Source organism: Diabrotica undecimpunctata, chromosome 6 (assembly GCF_040954645.1).
Source record: "Diabrotica undecimpunctata isolate CICGRU chromosome 6, icDiaUnde3, whole genome shotgun sequence".
NCBI lineage: Eukaryota > Metazoa > Arthropoda > Insecta > Coleoptera > Chrysomelidae > Diabrotica > Diabrotica undecimpunctata.
Genome location: NC_092808.1, coordinates 54,877,406 through 54,886,367, shown reverse-complemented (window position 1 = coordinate 54,886,367; position 8,962 = coordinate 54,877,406).

Genomic DNA, 8,962 nt, shown 5'->3' with positions numbered 1-8,962 from the left:
TAAGTTTTCATCTGGCTTCTACAAGGTTGAAAGTCTCTTTAGTGTCTCTTCAATGGTTTTTGCTATCTTGACTTTATTTGGGCCCGTCCTATCACCATTTAACCATTTCAGTTTATAAAATATCTTCTTCTCCATCGATTTTGAAATATTCTTTGATTTTCCATAAATAGCCGTAAAATAATCTATAGGATCGCAAACATTATCCAAATTATCATCTTTTCATAAATTTTAGATGATTTACAAAATATGTTAAGATCGTTATTGGTTTAAAATTTTTATTTTCGCACGTAAAAGAAGTTTTACAATGGTCACAGCCAGATTTAGACGAAAATTTTGAAGCTAAATAACCTGCAACATATTTCATCGACGCACCTAATATTGTTGTGTCAGTTTTATTGTAAAGTTGTGTTTAAAAAGTGCTCTTTTGGCTTTTCTTCTTTATACCTCCCCTCCCCTTCAAAAATTCTTCTCAATATTTTCTATTTTCTCTATGTTTTTCTCAATGAATTTTCGTTTTCTTGACCTACATATACTTTTTGCCGTTCTTCTTTTTATTTAATATTTAGTCTTATCCTCTTTTTTCCTATCTGTAGCATATTTTCGTTTGCATTCCTTCTCTCATTATTAGATTCCTTTCATTTGGTATTATCAAACAACTCGGTTTTGCATCCTTTTGTTTTTCTTGGAATTACATGTTTTGCCGCAATTTCAATAACTCTTTCTATGATTCTCTACCTTTCATTCATATTTCCTCGGGTAACATGTATATTGTGTTTTGCTGTTCTTCTTTTAGCTGTTGTATATTTAAAGTTGCTTCTAAGGTTATGTTGCTTTTATTTTTCTTTCAAATGTTTGGTTTACAAGTCAAAAGTTTTGCGATTACCAGAAAATGATCGCTCCCTGCATCTGCTCCTCTGTAAGATCTTGTATCTGTTACTATCTTCTCATATTCTCTTTGAATAAGCACGTGGCCTATTTGATTTGTATATTTATCATTTGGAGATAACCAGAAACCCTTATGAATGCCTTTATGGGCAAATTTTGTGCTTAGAACAGATATTCCTTCTATTTTTACTAAGTTCACTTTTAGTTTTTGTCCGTTATCATTGGTAATTTAGTCTTTGCTAAAACTGCCTACTACTGGCTTATACAGCCCTTCCTTTTCGATCTTTGCATTGAAATATACATCTTTATATCCCGTTTTGGTAAAGAGTAAAAATCTTTTTGTATGTTTTCATAAAAAGCTTTTTCTTCGTCCTCCTTATTCTCGCTTAGCGCATGCACATTCAGGATACATATAAAATGAAATTGGATTAAAAATTATTTATCATGTGTTTATTTATTTTATGTACCATAAAACCTACTCCCAACATTCCCTTATCCTCTTCACTATTGAAAAAACTGTATTCGTTTATGTCCATTGTGAAATTTGTCTTTTGTTTAGTTTCTTGGAGCGCTAACACATTTAATTTATATCAATTTTTTTTGCCAACTGATTTAGAGCTCCTCTTTGAAAATGCCTTTCACATTCAAGGTTCTAAGTATGAGTTTTCTTTTAATTACCAATATCTTCTTCCTTTGCATTGGCAGGTCGATTTTCGGTAAAGCAATGTCTGTTTAAGGTTTTTTGTTTATATTATTATTAGCTCATGTTTGCTGTTCCATTTACAAATTATTATGAATATTGTTATCTTCCTGCAGCCAGCTTGACCATCTTTCCTTTTTGTTTCTCCTCCCCTGCAATTTTTCGTAAGTTTTTTTGTATTTTTTGTTCTTTTTTGATCATATCATGATAAAAATGTATATTCTCTCTCCCTTATCATTCTTTAATTTATATTTACTTTGCATAACCAGTCTTTTGTCACTATTACTTTTTATTTCAATTAGGCACGTGCTTCTTCCTATTTTAACTGCTTTTTGGCTTCCGCTTGCACTTCCAAATCTTTCCAAAGAAGATCTGCCACTGCTTTTTCAAGGAACTCATTGGTACTGTGAGATAGACTTTGAATAACTATATTATTTTCTCTATAATGTTTATCCACAAGTTCCACACTTACTACCTTTATTTGCATTTTCTCGTTTTTCTTTTTAATTTGATCCTAAAAGTTCTGTCGCAACTCTATGTCAAAAAGACATAGTAGGTCTGCTAACAGGGCACTGTAAACTGAATAAGCCGTTGAAGCTGATGACTTAAGAAGATTCTGTGACCTAGAAGAAGAAAGAGCAGAGCACATTTTGTCAGTGGAAAAGCCTGGCAAATGCGCGGTTCTTTGCAATATGTGAAGAAAATCCTCCACCAAAGAGCTACATGGAAGGTTCAGTCTCGAAGTTATTAGACCTTTTAAAAAGGGTCAGGCTAGAGAATGGAATCTGGGGTTAGAGGACCACAATAGAACTAAAAGGTCGCAGTGGAATAAACCTCCTCATGGAATCTATCTATCTGTAAAATACAGAATATTGCACGATGAAGACAGAGAAAACGAAAATAAAACGAGCATGTTACATGAATGGATAGTGAGGGACTAGCATAATTAACAAAATATTTAAAATCAACAGGAACCAGAAAATCTTTAAAATCGGCGAGATAGCTGGCAGTCAAAGTTACAAATGTGACCAAAGGCCAAGGTGGGACAAAAACAGGCCTAAGGCGTACTAAAAGAAGAAGTAGAAGAAGGATAAGTGTTAATGAGCGATAACTCAATTGAATTTCCCTTTCTTTTTGGCAGAAAAGAGTAATGCGTCCTTTAACTTTTGTCAGTAACAATTTAGGTATAGGTATAACTGGTAATATTAAAAGGACTAATAATTCACCTAACACTTAGGTATTTGTATTTTATTTACAATAAAAAGGAGTATAGACAGATACAGTTAATAAAAATACAGTGATGTATATCTTAGTTTAACATTTTCTAATTGGAGTAAATATTGTTGTTATTTTCAGTTTTGAACACATGTTTCGATAGGTTAGTAAATCTATTTATTTTCAGATCAGTTACGTAAAGGTGTTTTTAATTCGTTTACGTAGCAATAAAAATCGATCATTATTTATTGTTCAGCGTATAAAACAATGGGTTTCCCAGTCAATATCTTAACCACACACACATCCAATCAAAGCCAAATAGTAAATTCTACAAAGTATTCTCTAAAAGAAGAACTATAGGTTTAAATGTTTCTCTAGCAAGAAAAAAAAGTTTATATAAACTTTTAAATCCTTTACTTTACTTCTACTACCTTGGAATAATATTTTTAATGTTGTCTTTTCGGTTGCCGTAATGGTTATATCATCCCTTATGTTTCTTCCTCTTCTTCTTCTTAAGATGCTGTCTTCTTTCAAAGGTTGATAGTCATGATGATTATTATGGAAAGTTATGGATGATTGTACAGGGTGTGTTATAACTATTAGGAAATAAACTAAATGCTGGCTATTCAGACCAAAGTATCACTATTTACACAGTGTATATTTTCCACCGACCTTTTATTAAGCCATATTTGCGCCAATGGGTATATTTTGGTCCAAGTAACCTAACCCTAGTCTATGCTCTAATAGTTCCTAATAGTTAGATGTATATACATACTGTTTCCTGCTGCTCTGAAGAGCTGAAGTAAGCAATTGAACTCTTCTCCTAAAATACATATTGCACTGCCAATAAATCCGTGTCACATTAGACCATTACCAAGATTGTGGAGTCTTTGTATCTTTATTTCATTGTCGGCATACGGCATATTTTTTGTCCCACATTTTTGTATATCATATTTTTTATACCTCATTCTTATTTATAGGATTTGCGCTTAATAATTTATTATCTGAATGAACTTATATCGACACTTGAACAATTCTCACTCTGAATCTATTTTTGCTTAGGATCATCATCATCAATGATGCTACAGTCCTATATTAGAGCTTCTACCTTTTTAAGTCCATTTCGCCAATCGTATATTCATTCTCAATGATCAGTTTAGTGTACCTATTTTTATAGCGTCTTCTTCTATGCTATCGTTCCATGTAAGTTTTGACCTACCTCTCCGTCACCCAATTCTTAGTCCTCCTATATAAATATATATAAATATATATATATATATATATATATATATATATATATATATATATATATATATATATATACGTCTTTACCACCAGATATCCGTTTGTATATCTCATACTTGTACCTTCTTCTCCAACTACTGTTTTCACAGATGCCACCGAATATTTCTCTCATTTACCTTTGGAGCATGTTTCCGATCCATATGTTAGCACAGGTAGTATAAGGGTTTTGTATATTGTTGTTTTTGCTTTATGGTTTAAGTTTTTACTTTTTATGTGTCTACTCATCCCAAAATAGTTCTCATTGGTCATTAGTGAGCCCAAATATGTGAATTTGTGACCACTTATTATTATATTATTTCATTTGATATTTTAATATCTTTTAATTTCTCTGCAGATGATTCGTCTACACCCTGGAATTGTATGGAACTCAAAGAAGAAATTTTTTTTATGGTGTTTTTCCTGTCTAGTTTGTCAATTATTTTTAAGATCTCGGATCGTAAGATGTAAGTCAATGTTGAAACTGTCTTTCGTTATTTTTCTTGGTATCTGGATTATATATTTATATTCCTGTTTTTCTCTTTCTTCCATATTAATTATTAGTATTTATCTTATTTATCTACCTCATTACTTATTTTATTATTTTCTGAAAATTAGGGCCTCGGAAGGTTTTACATTATTCGCTACCTCCAATCCAAAGTAGACTGTCCCATTTCAACACATATTGCATCCATCCATCCAATGGCACTACAGCCCAAATGTTGCCTTGGCCTCCTTCAACAGGCTTCTCCAATCATTTCGATTTACCGCTGTTCTTTTCCATGAACGCGTTCCCAGGCAGTTCCTGGCATCCTCATCGACTTCGTCTTCCCATCTCTTTTTAGGTCTTCCAACAGGTCTTTTTCCCTGCATTCTTGCATTTAGTAATTTTCTGGGGATTCTATTCTCATGCATGCGGACCACGAGTGCCTGCCCTGCCCTGCCCACTGTAATCTCTGCAGTTTAGTGTATTGTGCTAGAGTTTGTTCGCTATATTGCTCGTATATTTCTCTATTACACCTAATTCGCCACTTGTTGTTTTCACTTATTGGGCCCAGTATCCTACGTAATGTTTTTCTTTCAAACACATCTAATGCAAACAACCATAACTTATTATGGGCCTGATTATTGTTTTATAGACCCGGAGTTTTGTTTTCCGGTGTACGTCTCGCGATTCGAATATGTGGCCCATCGCGAAATAGGCTTTATTTGCCAGCATAAGCCTATTTATTTCCGGTTCTTCTTCACTGCTTGCGACCAGATCCATTCCTAGGTGTGTGAATCTATTCACATGTTCTATATCGTCAATAAAGTGTTGTTGCGCCAGTGTATTTGATCTGGTTTGTATGAGTAGTTTTGTTTTATTTGTATTTATTGTTAGCCCTACTGCTTCTGCACTCTGTTTCAACTCAACGTAGGTTTCTTCCGCTGCATTCACTGTTCTGCTCATTATGTTTATATCATCTGGGTATGCTGCTAATTGGATAGATTTGTTTGTAAGTATGTTATTTCCGCTCACCGTCAACCGTCTAATTACATATTCAAGATTAAAGAGCGTTGGAGCCAGTCCGTCGCCTTGTTTCAGTCCTTGCGTTATCGTAAACGCAACAGTGATCTGTCCCTGAATACATACCTGTGCTTCTGTTTCTGTCATTGTCATTTGCACTAGTCGTATTAATTTTGATGGTATGCCAAATTCTTCCAATATATTAGGTAGAATTGTTCTATCTATTGAATCATAGTCTTGTTTAAAATCTACAAACAGATTGTAAACGTCAATGTCATATTCCCATGTTTTGGCTAGTATTTGTTTAACTGTAAATAGTTGGTCAATGGTAAATCTATTTTGCCTAAACCCTGCTTGATATTTCCCGATGATTTTTTCCGTGAGAGGTTGGAGTCTTCCATTAATGATGTTTGTGAGTATTTTGTATCCCGAACAAAGTAAAGAGATGCCTCTATAATTCTTACACAACAGTTTGTCTCCTTTTTTATGAATAGGGCAGATTATACTTTTCTTCCATTGTTGGGCGATTTCTTCTATCCATATCTCTCGTATTAGCTGGTACATCTGTTGTGTCAAATTCCTTCCTCCTTGCATGAGTAGTTCTGCCGGTATTTTATCTATTCCCGGTGCTTTATGGCTTTTTTGTATGTGGATTGCCGTTTGGACCTCCTCTAGCGTTGGGGGTCTAGTTAATTAATTTTCTTCTCCATTTTCCCCCAGTTCTTGTTTTTGTACCTCCTGCTGTGCCTGCTGCTGCCTCTGTTGTTGTAATGGTGGTTGTGTCCCTTTGTTGAGTAATTCCTTAAAATATGTCATCCAGGTTCTCTTAATTTCGTCCATATCGCTAATGATTTCACCCTTCTTATTTTTGCAGAGGCTAGTCTTCGGTTTGTATCCCTGTTTTAGATGTTTGATAAATTGGTATGCACTACGTGTTTCATTTTCCTTAAACTCCCTCTCTATGTTTAGTATCCGTTGGTTTTCGTACTTTCTCTTTTTCTGTCTGCACAGTTTATTTGCTCTTCGTTTTTTGTTCTCAAGTTCTGTTTTTCTCTCTCTAGTAAGTCTGAGTATGTAATTCTTATGTGCTTCATTTCTTTCCTGTATAGCTTGTTTGCATTCTTCATCGAACCATGTTTCTTCTCTCCGTTGTGTCTTTGTTCCTAGGACTTCTTTCGCTGTGTTGAGTATGATACTGCTTATGGTGTTCCATTGGTTTTCTATTGTGGAGTCTGCTCTGTTTTCTTCTAGAAATTTTTATCCACTTTCCTCTTAAATCTTTCTTTTACCTCATAGACTTTTAGGTTATCTAAGTTTAGTTTTTCTTGTTTTGGATATTTTTCCTTTACCTGTCGACTGATTTTGCATCTAAACCGTGTTTGTACTAGCAGATGGTCTGAGTCACAGCTTGCGCCACGTCTGCTTTTTACATCTAATATACTCGTCGCCATTCTTTTTTCAGCCAGTATATGGTCTATTTGATTGATTGTATTTCCGTCAGGTGATATCCAGGTGCCCTTATGTGTGTCCCGATGTGGGAAGCATGTCGAACAGATAATCATATTCTTTCCAGCTGCGAAATCTATTAGAAAGTGACCATTCTCATTTGTGTCTCTATGCAAACTATGTTCTCCTATTACCCCTATGTACTCTTCTTCTTTTCCGATCTTAGCGTTTGTGTCGCCTATCACCATTTTCATGTCATTTCTTGGTATTGAGTCATAGATTCGTTCTAGATCTTGATAAAAGGCTACCTTAGTGTCTTCTTCCTGTTCATTTGTGGGACAGTGTACATTTATAAGGGTTATGTTAAAGAAATACGTTTTTATCCTAAGTTTGCAGATTCTTTCATTGATGGCTTGAAAGTCTGTTATCAGGTGCTTCATTTTATTATCTACGATAAAGGCTACTCCAAATTCTTTATTTCCTTCATCTTTACCGCTATACAGTATAGTTTATGTTTTATTGTTTTAGTGTAGTTTAGTGTAGATGTGATGCATATTGCATCACATCTCCGTTTTTTCCTTTACATAATTTATTTGCATTTTTCTTAACTTCGTCTAGTACTTTATTTACCTATCAAAAATATTAACTTTTTAACTATTTAACTCAGGTAACAAATGCCAGAACGTATTTCAATTTATTCTGATCTAATGATAACTTCAACTATAGTTGATATGCATATTCGCGATGTAGACGAACTATAGGGGGCGCTTTGTCAGATGCTCTGCCAATACTTTCTATTAATTTTTAGTTGGTTTAATAATGAAAAATAAAGATATTAAAGTTCGTTTTATGGATATTTTTAAGTACGTAGGCCACACAGTAAGACCTTCAACAGAAGACTTTTAAGATCTGTATTAGTGTATACATTAGATACATATTACATAATAAATTTTGCAATTATGTTCAGAAAACTTAGTTGAAAAAAAATCTGTTGATAAAAAAATGTTGTGAACAGACCATCATACCGTTGTTATTGTTATTGATTTCCCAAATTTTAATTCACTAGCCCAACGACGTTGTATATTTTTATCTCGAGGAAAAAGTGCATACTTATTGCTTCCGAACGAGAATGACTGAATTGCGGTACAGAACAGTGTTGTTTGCATTTACTTTTTAACATTATGGTACCTTATGCCTTATTTAATATTAGTTACACTATTTATAACTATTTAACTAAATGTCAAATGTTTTCCTGTCCTACGTGCTCTAATTCGAATTTTTGACGCACCTTGTCGCCTCTTTCATTTGACATCGCGAATATTATTATGGTTACATTGTTATACCTTGGTAATATAAATATTAGTCACAGTATTCGGCAAAGTAAACTGTACTGAAAGTGAACATTGTCTTTAGTTTTTAATTTACATAATTTACATGTTCAAAATGTGCACAATTGAGGCGCAACAAAGCTTCCTAACGATTTTACCGATTATTCAACATATTTATAAAGAGTGGTTGCTGAAGTTGCTGAAAACAGGTTATTATCTTTTGTCGCAGTTCTCCAGTATCTGCTGGCGGAACGTCTGACTTAAAATTCTGATACCTTCCGCATGCCCCAATTGTAGGTATGCATCAGGTGTTGACAGATCAAGTGAGCTAGGTACTCCAAGTCTGTTTCCCTAGCAATTATTCTGTTTTCAAAATGGTCCTGAAGTAAGGCTAGGGAGCGTATACGAATAGCTGCATGGCATCGTTGCGCCATCCTGTTGAAACAATTGCCCGTGCATCTGTAGATTTGATATGAGGCAAAAATTTATGAAATCTGTAACAATAATGTTCTTTCTGTAACGATTTTGATTAACAGTAACTGGATACTCGTTCTCATCTTCAACAAAATAAGGGCCAATGATCCCATGTCCAGACACTGT